Here is a 17,003-nt window from a genome sequence, read left to right as displayed (position 1 = left end):
TATATATGGTCTTAGTGCTGGACCATCGCTCCAGTCTCAAGGCAGAGTTTATTATTATTATTATTATTTATTATTATTATTATTATTATTATTATTATTATTATTATTATTATTTCTCTAGTTTCTCTAGAAAAATAAAGCCAAAAGTTACCTGAGCTTGAGAGGTTGAAAATGACTATAAAATATTATTTGTATCTATTCAGGTAACAAATTGAACAAAATATATGAAGAATCAAATGATTTGGGCACAATACTTTTTACAGAATGGTATGGCTTCATCTTTCTAAAATCTCATGACTTGTGGGAGCGTTTTCTGAAAGGGCTGAGTTTCCTCCACAGCACCCGTCTCTGGCTCTATCAGGAGAGGACACACGTTTCTGGCAAACCATTTCCTCTGCAGGCACTAACAGCTTTCATCTCAGGCCTGCCACAGTCTGATATGACAAGAGGCAGCTACAGCTGGCTCTGATGGCCTTCCAGAACTGGGCCCTGAAGATCTGAAGACCCTTCATTCATAAAGAACTTTCATTCACAAAGAAATATACCACTCACTTTCACTCACTCATATACCATCCTGTTCTCTTTTCATTTTCTGCTCAGTCCATTCACATCCTATGATTCACTTCAATCTCTCTACTGAACTATTGGTCAACAATATGCCAACATCTATTTAAGGTAAGTAAATACAGAAATGTAAATTAAGTAGACAATTCTGAGGTTTGAGAGAAAATAAAGAGGAATTAACCAACAGTAGTAAGCTTGTGGAATGTGCTAACTCGGCAGGAGTACCACACGGGGTGTAGAGTCCAAGAGTTTATCATCATACTCAGAAGACAGCCTGTTTGAGCTGGATTTCCAAGGTTTGGCAGGGCTTGGAGGACAGTGAAAGGAGTTACATGTAAATCATGTGAGGATACCCTGTTATACACCCAGCAGCTGCCAAGATATGGTTACTTCACAATCATCTGAGATTTTAGTGTAGTTGTGAAAAGCTTCTAACCAATGCCACAAGGCTATTATAAACGGGAATGCATTTTTTAAATCTGTACAACACGAACTAGTGGTACAGCTGTCCCTTCAGAGGCTCAAGACAGCTTGAAAATGTCAAAACTTGTGAAGAAGTTCAGGTTGGGGAAGACATTTTTAAAATCTGTAATCAAAATGTCAGATGAGACTTCCAGTACAATTCTCAGCAAGTCACTATGTACCCAGACAACCTCACGACAAAGCGTGTTGTTTATCCTCTCCCTCCCGCCCCTTCTTCTGCCCCGCCCTTCCATTCTCCTGCCCTCTTGAACCTCCCAGGCCACTCCTTCCCTTCATACCCGGTGTTGCACATGTCCTCCCGGATACCCTTCTTTCCTCCTAGGGCTTTTCTTTAGCTTCCTGGATTCAACTGTTCTTCAAGCTTAACATGTATTTTTGTGACAAGGCATGTAGCTTTTGACTTTCCAGCTCTTGGTTACTTGTTCATTATAATTTTTAAAATATTGTTTGTTTGGCTGTTTGTTGATCTTGGGGGGTGGGAAGGAGTGCCAATCCCAGCCTCTAGCCTATGAGTCATGTGCTCTACACTATACTACATCCCAGCCTCTGGGAGTGGCTACATCCCAGCCGCTAGCCTATCAGTCAATCACTATACAACATCCCCAGCTCATCAAAATTTAAAGTGTCCCAAAGCTGTTAATGCCTCAAGCTGTGGCAAACATCGATTCTCCACAGAAAACTCTACATCAAGCTAAAGGTCCCAATGGCCCACAAATATTCCAGGAACACAGTTTGTTCTTACAAAGACTCGAAGTACACAAAAGCAAGATGTAGCAAAAATCATATGGAAAAAAATCCCCTATCAGCTACAATGGATACTGAGTCAAATACTAATATTTGGTTAGTATACAAAGGACCTGATCGCGACATTTCCATATCTATGCATCATGGTGCTCTGCTCTCCTTTGCCTCCTTCAATTCTGTCCCTGGTCCCCATCAGCCTCCCCTGACAGTGACCTTCTTCCCTCGACTTTGTGTCAAATGTACACCATTGCCCTCTCTTGTTCCTCCTTTATGTCTTCTTTCTCTTTCATAGGCTTGAAAATTCCCACCCTGTACCTTCCACATATGAGAGAAAGCGTACAACGTTTGTCTTTCCGAGTTTTGCTTATTTTAATATACTGATCTCTAATTTCTCACCGAGAAAGCCGAATAATATTTTCTTTTTCAGTTCATCTACTGATGGTACCGAGGCTTGGTCCACGCCCCAGTTATCACATACAGCACAGCAGCAAGCATGGGTGCAAGTACCTCTGTGGTGTGCTCTCTTAGACTCTCCTTGCTATACATTCCAGAGTGGTATGTCTGAATCACACAGTAGGTCTGATTTTAGGGACTTACCAGTTTGCATTTGTTTACAGAAGTAAACGTAGAAATTTTTAAATGAATATGGAATACACAACTATTAAAAGAAAAGTTTTCAAAATTAAGCAAATGTTTTAAATAGATGCGCAATTTGAAATAAAAGCATGTAAATTCAATGACATTTGAGACATGATGGATATGTTTCTTAACCTATAAGACCAGCTGTAAAATACTTGGATGAATAATCTGGGAAGTTGAAGGCAGAATTTTAGAAATAATCTAAAACAAAGCAGAAAACAGCATGGGTGGGGCAATGTCTAGCACATGCTAGACAACACAGGATGCTGAAAAACAATAGCTATGGGATTCCAATGAGAAAACAAAAGACAGATCCAAGGCAACACATGAAGACATGACAGCTGATGGAAGACATCAACCCAGCGTGGTAAAGGCTCAGTAACCTGAAGCATGGACCGATGCCCACTCCCACCATATCACAGAGATACCACAGGATACCAAAGACAAATGAGTCTTTTAGGGATCCTGAAGGAAAGGACATCACTAGTTTCCTTCTGAAGTCAAAATCCAGTAGAAAATATATCCATGGCCGTGAAAACAAAGCGTCAAGCTGCATCAGCACTACATCTTCAGAATAGGACAAAATAATGACTTTAAAATGCATCCAGCGCTCTAGACTTTGGAGAAGTAAGGAAAAGGGCAATGCTTGGAGATGTAACATCAAGGAAGAGAAATTAGAACTGACCCACTGAATGCATAAGTTTGTGTCTCTGACTAAACTAACTACAAATACAAAATATACACAATGAAACTATAACTCTATTGAAGTTGTCCACACAAGGTCTTTTTAGTCATCAGTCTCTAAATAATATCCTGTCAACTACTTATAGAGTACTTCCATCACATGAAGTACTAGAAGGTGACTGAAAATCTACACGTGGCTAAGGGAAGATGGTAGATGCATTTAGGTCACATATATTAAACCACTTCACATGAGGGACTTGAATATACTCATAGATTTGCTAAATGTCAGATTGCTATAGATGGTTCTTTATAAGCAGGTTCAAACCCCCCCCCCCATTGATGATGATGTGTAGGTGATATGTAGGCACTAGTAGACTGGTCTACTACATAGCTGTGTAGCATAACTAAATGGTCTTTAAATTTCCTTTCAACCTTAATTTTTTTTTCGGTTTTTTTCTTTTTTTTAACTTTATTTTAAAAAACAAAGATAAATGTACAGATTTTTAAGCATTTTTGCATAAAAGTATACAAATACATTTTATAAGGTTGTAATTAAGTATTTGTGGGTACATATACATACACATATGTATATATGTAACAATAATATAGGAAAAGAGGTTATTAATTTGAGGAAATAGGAGAGAAACTGGGAGGGGCTGTAGGAAGGAAAGGGGGATGTGATACAGTTCTATTTTAATTAAAATATATTCTTTTTTCCCGCTTTGGTGATCTTCAAACAGTATGTGGGTTGTTTCTGGGGTGTTCAGAGCTTTCTGGGGTTGGTATCCAATTATAAGTGACTGCATATTATGTCTGTTCTTTTGTGACTGGGTTACCTCACTCAGAATGATATTCTCTAGATGCATCCATTTTCTTGAGAATTTCGTTAGGCCATTGTTTCTGATAGCTGAGTAGTAATCCATTGTATGAATGTACCACAATTTTTTTATCCATTCATCTACTGAAGGATATCTGGGTTCTTTCCAGCTTCTGGCTGCAATGAACCAATGAATAAATAGAGCTGCAATGAACATTGTGGTGCATGTATCTATGTTGTATGTTGGAGCATTTCTGGGGTAAATGCCCAGAAATGGAATAACTGGGTCTTCAGGTAGTACTATGTCCATTTTTCTGAGGAACCGCCAGACTGATTTCCAGAGTGGTTGTATCAGTTTACAACCCCACCAGCAGTGGAGAACTGTTCCTCTTTCTCCACATCCTCGAAAGCATCTATTGTCATCTGAGTTTTGGATCTTGGCCAATCTGACTGGTGTGAGGTAGAATCTCAGGGTTGTTTTGATTTGCATTTCCCTGATGGCTAAGGATGTTGAGCACTTTCTTAGATGTTTCTCAGCCATTCGATATTCCTCAATTGAGAAATTTTTGTTTAAGTCTGAACCCCATTTTTAATAGGGTTGTTTGATACTCTGGTATTTCGCTTTTTGAGTTCTTTGTATACCTTGGATATTAGGCCTCTATCTGATGTGGGGTTGGTAAATATCTTTTCCCACTCTGTTGGCTGCTGTTTTGTTTTCATGATAGTGTCTTTAGGCTTATAGAAACTTTGCAATCTCATTAAGTCCCATTTGTCAATCTTTGACCTTAGAGCTCGAGCTATTGGTGTTCTGTTTAGGAAATTTTCTCCTGTACCTATGAGTTCTAAGGTTTTCCCTACTTTCTCATCTAATAGTTTCAGTGTACCTGGTTTAATATGTAGATCTTTGATCCACTTGCACTTGAGCTTTGTACAAGGAGATAAGAAAGGGTCTATTTTCATTCTTCTGCATGCTGAGTGCCAGTTGGACCAACACCATTTGTTGAATAGGCTGTCCTTTTTTCATTGAATGTTTACAGCTCCTTTGTCAAAAATCAGGTGACCATACATGTTAGGGCTCATTTCTGGATCTTCTATTCTATTCCATTGATCCACATGCCTATTTCTGTACCAGTACCATGGAGTTTTTAGCACAATTGCCTTGTAATATACCTTGAGGACAGGGATAGTGATTCCTGCAGAAGTTTTCTTGTTGAGGATGGATTTCGCTATTCTAGGTCTTTTGTTATTCCAAATGAAATTGCACATTGCTCTTTCCAATTCAGTGAAGAACTGGGTTGGAATTTTGATGGGGATTGCATTGAATCTGTAGATTGCTTTTGGTAAGATGGGCATTTTTAAAATGTTGATCCTTCCAATCCATGAGCTTGGGAGATTTTTCCATTTTCTGAGATCTTCCTCGATTTCCTTCTTTAGAGGTTTGAAGTTCTTGTCATACAGGTCCTTCACTTGCTTAGTTAGAGTCACACCAAGGTATTTCATAGTTTTTGTGACTATTCTGAAGGGTATCTTTTCCCTAATTTCTTTCTCCACATGTTTGTCCTTTGAATATAGGAAGGCTACTGATTTGTTTGAGTTAATTTTATATCTGGCCACTTTGCTGAACTTGTTTATCAGCTGTAGGAGTTCTCTGGTAGAATTTGTGGGGTCACTTAAGTACACTATCATGTCATCGGCAAAGAGTGATGTTTTTATCTCTTCCTTTCCGATTTGTATCCCCTTGATCTCCTTTTGCTGTCTAATTGCTCTGGCCAGGACTTCCAGTACTATGTTGAATAGGTAGGGGCAGAGTGGACAGCCTTGTCGAGTCCCTGATTTTAGTGGGATTGCGTCAAGTTTCCCACCGTTAAGTTTGATGTTGCTGTTGGTTTGCTGTTTATTGCTTTTATTATGTTTAGGTATGGAGCTTGGATTCCTGGTCTTCCCAAGACTTTTAACATGAAAAGGTGTTGAATTTTGTCAAATGCTTTCTCAGCATCTAGTGAGATGACCATGTGGTTTTTTTTCTTTGAGTTTGTTTATATAGTGGATTACGTTGATGGATTTTCATGTGTTAAACCATCCCTGCATGCCAGGGATGAAGCCTACTTGATCATGGTGAATGATCGTTTTGATATGTTCTTGGATACAGTTTGCAAGGATTTTGTTGAGTATTTTTGGATCAATGTTCATAAGTGAGATTGGTCTGAGGTTCTATTTCCTTGTAGGGTCTCTGTGTGGTTTAGGAATGAGGGTTATTGTAGCCTCAAAAAATGTATTAGGTAGTTTTCCATCTGATTCTATTTTGTGGAATAATTTGGAGAGTATTGGTATTATGTTGTCAATAAATGTCTGATAAAATTCTGCATTAAAGCCATCTGGACCTGGCTCTTTTTGGTTGGGAGGCTTTTGATGACTGCCTCTATTTCTTTAGGTGTTATGGGATTATTTAGATGGTTTACCTGGTCTTGATTTAACTTTAGTATCTTGTATCTGTCTAGGAGTTAATTCATTTCCTCCAGATTTTCCAGCTTTGTTGAGTATAGGCTTTTGTAGTATGATCTGATGATTTCTTGATTTTCCTCATTTTCAGTTGTTATTTCTCCTCTTTCCTTTCTAATTTTGTTAAGTTGGATACTGTCTTTTTGCCCTCTAATCAGTCTGTTAAGGGTTTATCAATCTTGTTGATTTTCTCAAAGAACCAGCTCTTGGTTTTGTTGATTCTTTCAATGGTTCTTTTTGTTTCTATTTGGTCTATTTCTGCCCTAAGTTTGATTATTTCTTGCCATCTACTCCTCTTGGGTTTAACTCCTTCCTTTTGTTCTAAAGCTTTCAGTTGTGCTGTCAAGTTGCTGGTGTATGCTCTCTCCAGTTTCATATTGGAAGCACTCAGAGATATGAGTTTTCCTCTCAGTACTGCTTTCATTTCATCCCATACATTTGGGTATGTTGTGCTTTCGTTTTCATTGAATTCTAGAAAATCCTTGATTTCTTTCTTTATTTCTTCTTTGACACTGCTATCTTAGGACCTGCGTGATGTCTGTCCAGGCTCTTCTAGCTTTCATAGTCTCTGTTGAGAAATCGGGTGTGATTCTGATTGGTCTGCCTTTATATGTTACATGGCCTTTTTCCTTTACTGCTTTTAATATTTTTTTCTTTACTTTGGGTACTTGGTGTTTTGACTATCATGTGTTGGGAGGAGTTTCTTTTCTGATCCAATCTATTTGGAGTTCGGTAGGCTTGTTTTATGCTCATGGTCATCTCATTCTTAAGGGTAGGGAAGCTTTCTTCTATGATTTTGTTGAAGATATTTACTGTGCCTATTAGGTGATATTCTTTGCCCTCTTCTATTCCATTATCCTTAGTTTTGGTCTTCTCATTGTGTCCTGGATCTCCTGGACATTTTGGGTTAGGAGCTTTTTGGTTTTTGCATCTTCTCTGACTGTTTTGTCTATGTTTTCAATGTTGTCTTCGGCCCCCGAGATTCTCTCTTCCATCTCTTGTAGTCTATTGGAAATGCTTGCATCTGTGACTCCTGGTTTCTTTTTTAGGTGTTTTACCTCTAGGGTTATCTCTTTTAGTGTTTTCTTTATTGTGTCAATTTCTGTTTTAAATTCCTTTTTCCATTCCTTCATCTCTTTGGTTCTGTTTTCCTCTAGTTCTTTGAGTTCTTTGAGTGTTTTTCTTGTTTTCTCTTTAAAAGCTTCTAATTCTTTATGCCTTTCCTCCCATTCTTGTTTAAGGATCTCTATCATCGTCTTGATGTATGATTTTAAGTCTGCGTCTTCTTTTTCTGGTGTGTTTGGCATTCCACTGTTTGCTGTGATGGGGGAGCTGGGTTCTGGTGTTGCCAGGTTGTCTTGGTTTCCCTGGGGTACGTTCTTTCCCTTTCCTCTTGCCATCTTGTTGTCAGTCTTCTGTCCCTAGATCACTGCTGGCTCACCGCTGGCTCACCACTGGCTCACTGCTGTTCCAGGTGGCAGGTGGTCTGAGTTCTTGTTCCTCACACTGTGTTGTCCCGCTGGGTATAGCCCAATGCAGGGTTACTGGTTCCCTGGAGCAAGCTGGGGCAGGGAGGGGGAAGCTGGGGACTGCAGGCTGGCTCAAAGCCTTATTCTTATTTAGTTAGAAAAGTGACAGATTGTGATTAATTATTTGCTATGAACTGAATATTTAAATCCTTTCAAAATTCTTATGTTGGAACACAAACCTCAGGATTTTTTATGGGGCTTTAAAGATATAATTCAGCTTAGATGATGCCCAGTAAGGAAGAAGCATCTCTTTCTTATAAGAAGAGATGAGGGGAGAGGAGGCTGGATCTATGTCAAGTATCAAGGACCATTTGTACATACAAGCAGCAGGAAGCTATTAGCAGTCTTCACTAGTAACCGAATAGGCCAGCATCTTAGGTATATACTTCTGGGCTTTGGAGCCACAAGTAGCCTGAACTGGATGGGGTCTAGTGTTCATGCTCTGCTCTCATGTAACTCTCTGTAAATAATGCGATAAACACGTGAAATGTTCTGTTAGCAAGAGAAGCTCTCTCGGACCATCACTTTACATGAAACCAAGAGAAGCGAATCCTCTATCAAACGTCATGGGTCTGTCACTCACAAATGAACCTGTGGCTGTGTCTTGGATTCTCCTCAACATTCAGTTCAGTCAGTTCTGGGCCTCTGTGAGGTGTGTCTCTTCATGAGTCACTTAAAGGTCTGCACATCATCCTAATGTCTCAGCGTTTAGTAAACAAATCCTCAGTACCCTTCCTATCTTTCCATTAGGGATTATAGGTCATGTGTTTTGAGGTTGTCCTCATAGATCAAACCTGCTTCTACTGTTATATAAAACTGACCTTCTCTCCATTTTCCTCAGACCATCAACCCAAACAATTGCAGCACCGCCTTACTGTCTTGGAGTTCTTGTTGATTTGGAAGTCAGAGTTGGCACGTCAGGTGTGACAGTGAGTGAGGTTCAACAGTTTACATCACGTGTGGGGAAGGACAAGAGAGATGGTTACATGGCCATAAAAAATAATGGAAATCTGCAACTGACAAGGGTGAGGAGGCAGAGGCATCATCAGGACAAGACAGAGACCTAGGATAAGGGAGGCACCAAAGAATCAAGAGGGGTGACCTTACCTGTGATTCACCATGTTGGGAATATGGGACCTGAAGGGGCCACCGCCTATGACTGGACAGGAATCCCAGTGGTACGATAGAGACACCCACAATACTTTCAACCTATTTATCATGTCTACAAGTAAGGCAGGCACCAGGGAGGGAGCAGAGACTGAGGGAATGGTCAAAAAATAACTGGCCCATCTTGAGACCCTCCCATGAGCAAGCACCAACCCTAGCACTATTCATGCTACTTTTATGCTTACAGACAGGAACGTGTTGTCTATAGAGAGGCTTCACTCAGCAGCCGACTCATACAGATATGGACAACCACAGCCAAACAGTGGATGGAGCTTAGGGATTCTTATGGAAGATCAGGAGGAAGGATTGTGGGTCCCTGAAGGGGACAGGAACTCCACAGGAAGACCAATGAAGTCAACTAACCTTGGGGCTCTCAGAGACTGAACCACCTAAGAACCAAAGAACATACATGGGCTGGACCTAGGCCTCACTGCACTTATGTAGCAGATGTACAGCTTGGTCTCATGTGGATTTCTAACAACTAGAACAAAGGCTATCCCCAAAAGTTGTTGCCTGTATGTGGAAAATGTTCTACTAGCTAAGCTGCCTTGTCTGACAAGAGATAAGCACCTAGCCTCATAGAGATTTGAAGTACCAAGGTGGATACCCAGGATTCCCTACCAGCTCAAAGAAGTTCGGGAAGATGGGGAAAGGGTTGTGGGAGTGAGTGGGATATGAAGTAAATAAATAAATAAATAAATAAATAAATAATCTTTACATTATTCTAAACAGTTAATAACGACGATTGTCCTGGCAATGTTACTCTCAGTGAGAAAGTTTATTAGTGAGTCTGACTTCTCCTTCCTGATAGAAAACTTTGAGTCAAAAAGAAAAACAGTTTCTTTTGCAGGTGGCCACTGAAGTATGTGTAATAAACATCTCTGGAGACCTTTGTCTGGTTTCTCCCCTTCCGTGACGACAGAGAACACTAGCCATGCTAACCTTCGGCTCCATTACCACCCAGCATAAGCAAACAGGCTAAGGAGGCCATGAATGAAGAGCTAGGGAGATGCCACGCCAACCCCACCCAAGTAATGTCATTCTCCCCCAACCCTAGAACCAAGACCACTCCCAAAATGTGGTAATCACAGAGGCAGAAAGTCTGTAGTGCTGGGCAGATCTATTGCAATGAAAGGAAAACATTCCAGTCAGCTGATGCTTGGAAAGGGAAACACAGAACAAAAGGATGTGCTGTCTGCTTCTGTTAACATTCTTATGACTCATGGCTGCTTCCTCCACACAACCACACCAGCATCTTAAAAAGAGAACGGCAGTCCTGAAGACAGATGTATATTTTTTCCTGTCTCCCATGACTTAAGATCAGACCTGCATTTACTTATCTTGTGTTTACCTCCTAGTAAATTCCAATGAGTGCAGGCAGTGCTTCTGAGAAAGAAAACCTTTCCCCATTGCACGGAAGTGTGGAAATGAGTATGGAGCTTTTTTTTCAAAGCTAAAACTGAAACTACCACAGGCCCCAGCTTACCACTGCTGGATATGTATACCCAAAGAACTTTCATGACCTCACAATCGCTAAGAAATGGAACCCACCAAAATGTCTATCAACACACGAGTGCATAAAAAAGATGCGGTACATTATGCATAGTAGAACTTTGTTCATGACATCATGACATTTACGGAAAAGTGAATGGAACTGGAAATCATTATGTTAACGAGGCCAAACTGCCGAGACCAGTGTCACGTGCTTCCTCTGGTGGAAAGCCAAGAGCTTGTGCTTTATAAATGTGTATATCTGTGGGTCATGAAACATGAAAGCTGAGGGAGGGGACCTGTAAGGTGAGGAGAAATAGAATACATGTGACATGAAAGCAGAAGGGCTACTGGGGAAGAACCAGAAGGAGAGGGGTTGGATAAGGGAAGGAGTGGAGGGAAATCTAGAGGGACAAAGAATATATGCAAATGTTGTAATGGAGCTATTACTTTGTGTGATAATTTTAAAAATTAGTAATGAAAAAAGCTTATTTTCTGTTGTAATTTAATGATAGGATAAAATGTTATAGAAATTATTTCCTTTGGGTGATCTTTTCAAAATTTTCCCCTCTTTAAAAATCTAAAAACAAAAATTAATAAAAATCACTCCCTACAAGTAAATCTATTCAGAGCAAATCTTAAATTTTAAAAACAGTTGATGGCCAAGTACCCTAATTTTCCTCTCTCCCTCAAAGGAAGGGCTCCTAGATTGGGCTCCCTTCCAAACAGTACAGCACCCATTTCTTCAGACAGAGCCCTGCAGAATACAAAAGCTTGCTTGACATGCCAAGTATGTGCGGCTGCGGATGGCCACACTTCCCTAAGCTTTCAGCAGCCTGGGTTCCAGTTGTGGACAGAGGAGGGGAGTATAGGGAACCTCCTGTTGCTCGAAACTACTTGGGAAACTTGTGATGCTGAATTTCTATTGTGTAAGAGATTTCAGTTCTTCAGGAAGGAATCTGAGGTATGTGGATTGATTAAACAAGAGACACAAAGGTCCTCCCTCCTTCCCCTCTTCCTCCCTTTCCTCTTCCCCCTATTCCTTTGTTCCTCTTTCTCTTCAGTGTCCTCCTTCTGCCTTCTTTTCTTCCCTCTTTCTCCTCCTCTTTTTCTCTTTCCTCCTCCTGTTTTAGTTCTTCCATTTTTCTAAGTCCTTTTTCTCCTTCTTCCTCCTTTCTTTCCTTCTCCTCGCCTCTCCCTCCCACATCCTTCTCCTCTTCACCCTCCTCCTCTTCCTATGATATACGAGTTCTTTCCTCCTGAACCTAATAATGGTCCTAACACAGCTTCCAGACACAGATTTGAGAAGACACTGGCAATTTTGAAGTGATAGGAAAATGTTACTCCATATACAGGACACAAAAGAAACCGATACTACTCACTCTGAAGCCTTTTCTAATTATCATCTCAGGGACTATTTCTGCCTGGCTCAGGAGGTCCCCAACCAGGGCCTGCCCAGCGGCTCAGGCAAACTTCTCAGAAGTGAGACGATTTTGCTCCAGCACTTCTTGACACTGTCCTGTTCACCCCAAAAGTAACTCACACTGGAATTTTAGGCTGAAATGGCTTTCGAAACTGTAAATCTAAGAGCAGAATGAAGATATTGTTTGTTTTATAGGATTGCTCAATAAAGAACTGACATTTTTACTCTGCTTCAAATTACCTTGGTAAATAAATTTGGGGATTTATGGGAAGAAAATGCAAATTTATTTGTAGAATATTCACCACTGAATTGAGCACTTAAAAACAAAATGTTTCTTTCATGCTTTTAATATAGTGCTTTAGCTGCTTATAAGATGTGTATTTATAAACAGTTTGCTTCCTAAGACAACATATAGAAGAAAAACCAAACAGAAAGGAAGAAGGAAAGGCTTAATCTCAAGGTCTCTGAATGGACACTTGTTCTTTTCTCATGGTCAATCTTGAAATTCTCCTGCTGAAACTGACTTCTTCCAGACTTCACAACTGAACTACAGCCTAGGACCACAATATATATGTCCCCCCTGAAACAAGTCCCCACAGCAAACATATATGGTCCCCAGTACTCTAATTCAATGCATCAAATAATGTGGTGGATTTGTTACATTTGGCCTCATAAATAATTTTCAGGTAGTGCTGCTTGCTGCCCTCTGAGGTCCATAAACTCAAATCTCCAAGCTAGAGGTAAGGATTTGGATACCTTAGGACTCTTCACAGTTCCAAAGCCCTCCTAACTAGATGTCTGCAGACACCAAATAGTAGTGCTAGGAATCAGGTAGGGATGAGATGTGTCCAGTCTATTGCCTTTACCTCACAGTAATAGAAGAATACCTCAGAAAAGTTAAAGAACACATCGAAGTTCCCATAAAAAATTAAAATTTCTTCTATTTCTTCCTGTTCTCTTCACATATGTTAACCAATTTGTTTACATGTTCTTTCCAATGTGTGTTGATTTCTTATCTACCTCAGAATCTTGTGAATGTGAAGATTGAACTTTTGATTGACACCATGAGAATGCAGTAATGGATGACAATGCAAGGTAGTATTTGTGATACCTCCCTTGATACTTATTGCAATGGGTCCAGGCCCTTCACGGAGCACAACCACTGAAGGACAGGAAGGAAAAGGTATTTGGAACACAAAACCCAATGTGTGCCCCTCGAATGAGGAGCACTTTCAAAAAGCTGAAAAGATCATTTACTGCTTCATCAGACAGAATGTGAAAATCATGGGCCGTAAATCACGATAACTCACAGAACAGAGCACAGAATGGAAGATTGTTCCACCCATATATTTTCATTACAGGAGCGTTAAGCATGGGCATAAATTCAAGCATTCAACAAAACATGTGAAAAACGTATTAAACTCTGCGAGTGGTCATGAGATTTTTCTCCAACTATTTTAAAATGAATGTAATTAAAGTGTAGACTAGAGTCAATGTCTCTAAGAAATGAAAGTAGTTAAGTTGAGCTAAAGAATTTTAAATTTTCAAATATTAGAGATGGAAGCTGTAAGCTAATGTATAAGCATGCTGATCGACCCAAGAAAAGGGAGTTTTGACAAGTATGCTTTCCTGTTCTTAAAGAATAACAAACACGGCAGAGTTCAGGTGTCACCATTAAATTGTAATCCCATCATTTATTTGTGTGTACCAAAGCTCTCATCTGGAGTTCAGAAGACAGCTTGTGGGAATTGGTTATCTTCTTCCACACATGGGTTCTGAGGATCAAACTCAGGTCATCAGGCTTGGCGGCCATAATCCTACATCTACAAGGCCACTGCCTCTTTTTAAGGTTTGCAAAGTAATAGGAAACTGCCCTTCAGTGTTCCTTCAATGTCACATCTCCTCTAGAAACATCCTATGATATACTTTGGAGTCAATCACATCTCATCTTGTTGTTCTGCCCACTAAGTCCCCATCTCAGAAACACACACACACACACACACACACACACACATACACACAAACACAAACACAATCATACGATCACACAATACATATGTTTCTAGAAAAATAATCAAATATTTGGCTTGTGTCTCCTGATTTTTTTCTGAATATACTGAAGAATTTTTATAAAGAAGGTAAAGAATAAGTTCAAAATTTAAATAATACAAGAGAATTTTAACTGATTCATGACTTCATGAATAAATCCCAACTCAGAGACTTAGTGCTACACATCTAAATGGATAATCTACTTGAAGCAAATATAATTATCGTAAGTAACCTTTGAAAGGAATAACCTAACTGAAATACTATGAAAACTCTAATAATTAATAAATAATAATTACATAAACATAATTTGTAAATTTTCAGTAACTATGTTTAGACTTCAAAAATGTGCAAAAATGATATGGATGGCTCTTTATTGGCTATGAAACAACTTAGGTACAAGGAAATAAACTAAAGCAGCATTAAAATCAGAACACTGAATGATCACAGTGACAACATTATGAAAATCGCAAAGAGTCTGCAAAATCTGAAAACAATCTCAGCTCTAGTGGGCCTCTAAAGACGCATTCACAGACTCTAGTTAAAAGCATTCTGATTACTTACTACATAGGTTCAGTAAAAACCATTATTTAAAATTAACCTGTTTTCTCAATAGTTATTGGCGATACAGGGTTTAGTTCAACTGTGTTAGAATCACAGAAGGCAAAGAAAGGCTTTAAAATCCTGATTATGAAAAACTTTTCACCTTGGATTTTGAAGCCTCATTTAATAATTGAATTCAGGGGAAAAGGACATTGTCACAAACACCAAAAATCTTGACAACCTCTGGGAATTTTTTGTCAAACACATAGAAACCTGTGAACCTCTAAGGATCCCTTAGGAAGCTGAACATAGGGGTGCTTACTCCAGCCCAAAAGTCTTTCTTCCATATGTTTCCTAAACATGTTGAAATGGTTAGTTTTGATTGTCAACTTGACAAAACCAAGAATCACTTGGGAAGAGAGTTTCCACAAAGAAATATCCAAACACTTGGTCTGTGAGAATGTCTGAGGGGTTGTCTTGATTTCATTAATTGATGTGGGAAAACCCAGTCCACTGTGGGCAGTACTATTACCTAGCATAAGGTCTTATATAATAGTGGAAAAGACTCTGAGTACTAGTCATGCATGTATGACATTAAATATGACATGACCAGCTATTTCCAGTGCCTACTGCTGGGACTTCCTGAAAGCTATGGTATATAACCTGGGAGATAAAATCAGCCCTTTCTCCCCTAAGTTGCTTTTGATGAAGGTATTTTTTTCATCTCATCTCTCACTTCCTCATCTGCCTGTTCCCTGAAATCCTACCCATGAGCAACAGGCTGCCTGTCACAAAAGACCCTCTTCCTATCCTTTCTTAATATTCTTACCCTCCTGTGAAATCCTTTGTTTTCACTAGGCGACAGTCTACACCTACTAATGTTTTCATAATTCTGTCTTCATCAGAATGTCCATGCATGCCTACCTATTCCTGAGTAATCTCTTCCTCTTTGAAATATTTAACAATGGGTCTTTCTGGTTTGTATTGTTCCTGGACCATTTTTAGCTGATCTCTACAGTTTCCTTCACTGCTGGCTGCAGTAATAACAGAATCTCAATAAGCCTTTATTGAATTTAGGAATCTGTTCTGTAATATCCTTATTCCTCAAAATCAATCTATGCCTCTGAACAAAACAAAATCATTTTAACAGGGAATTACAGCAACCATGTTTAATCTTGAATATTTCACTTTCTTTTATTACATTTTAAATATTGATAACAGTTTGACATTAAATATATATGTGTATTCATATATAGTGTCTCCACAAGCAGTCAAGTCACCCTAAACTACTCTAATGCCATCTGTGAAAGGTCAGAAACCATGTCTACTTTCTAAATGGGAATCCAAGTATCAACTAACTAAAGCACATAGAAATAAGACTAAGACCAGAACAGCTTCTGCATTATTGAAGACAAGAGAAGTAGAAAATAGAAAGCTTTTTTCTCAACCAACTTGTTGTGTGCCTGAAGGAGGGGGAAAAGGTAACACAAGAGACAAGAAGAGCATATGTTCTCTGAGTGTTTCTATGGTTGGTTTCTGGCTTAAAATAGACTGGGCCAGATTCCACTGGGCTCCCATTGGAGGTAGCTTTCTGGCTGCTTCAGCTAACAGTGGCTAACGTGCTTGTGTTGCAGCTGGGGCATTGCACTGAAAACCTGGCACAATCTACAGCTGCCAGGAAAATTCAAGAGATGATTAGGCCATAATCAGCACAGAAAGTCATGAAAAGAGAGCAGGATACAAATAAACCCAAGCACTATTGCTGAGGCCAAGTAGTGCTTACTGGCAGGGATATGATACGGATGCCTCCTCAGAGGCTCTGCCAGAGCCATACTGATGCAGAGGAGGATGTGTGTAGGGAAAGATCAGACTAAACATGAGAACCTCAACGAAGGAGCTAGAAAAAAGGACTGAAGGAGCTGAAAGGGTCTGCAACTTCATTGGAAGAACATTTTTTTTTTAACTATCCAAACCCACCACAGCTCCCAGGGACTAAAACACCAACCAATGAGTTCACATGGAAAGACCCATGGCCTGAGGTGCATATGCAGCAGAGGACAGCATTTTCTGACATCAGTGGGAGAAGAGGCTTTTTGTCCATTGAAGGCTCGTTTTCCCAGAGTAAGGGAATGCCAAGATGCTGAGGTGGTTGGCAGAGGAAGCACCTTCAATTGGAGGCAACTGGAGGTGGAAGGGGGATGGGATTGTAAAAAGGGGATAACATCTGAAATGTAATACAGAGAATTTCCAATTAAAAAATGTGAGGAAAAAACAAAAAAAAAAAAGTGAGAGCAGGATACAAACTTATATTCAAAGAAAATACAGATGTTGAAATTATAACCCAAACAACAATAAACTTAGGAAAAAGACATAG

At 39.6% G+C, this 17,003-nt stretch overlaps 1 protein-coding gene across 2 annotated transcripts in view; it reads right to left on the bottom strand.

Annotated features, from left to right (window-relative positions):
• Window positions 1-17,003, bottom strand: part of CSGALNACT1 (chondroitin sulfate N-acetylgalactosaminyltransferase 1) — a 341,897-nt gene that overhangs the window by 235,736 nt on the left and 89,158 nt on the right. The gene's annotated exons all lie outside the window — the stretch shown is intronic.

Source organism: Micromys minutus (genome assembly GCF_963924665.1).
Source record: "Micromys minutus genome assembly, chromosome: 14".
Classification (NCBI taxonomy): Eukaryota; Metazoa; Chordata; class Mammalia; order Rodentia; family Muridae; genus Micromys; species Micromys minutus.
This window is presented reverse-complemented; position numbering and strand designations above follow the sequence as displayed.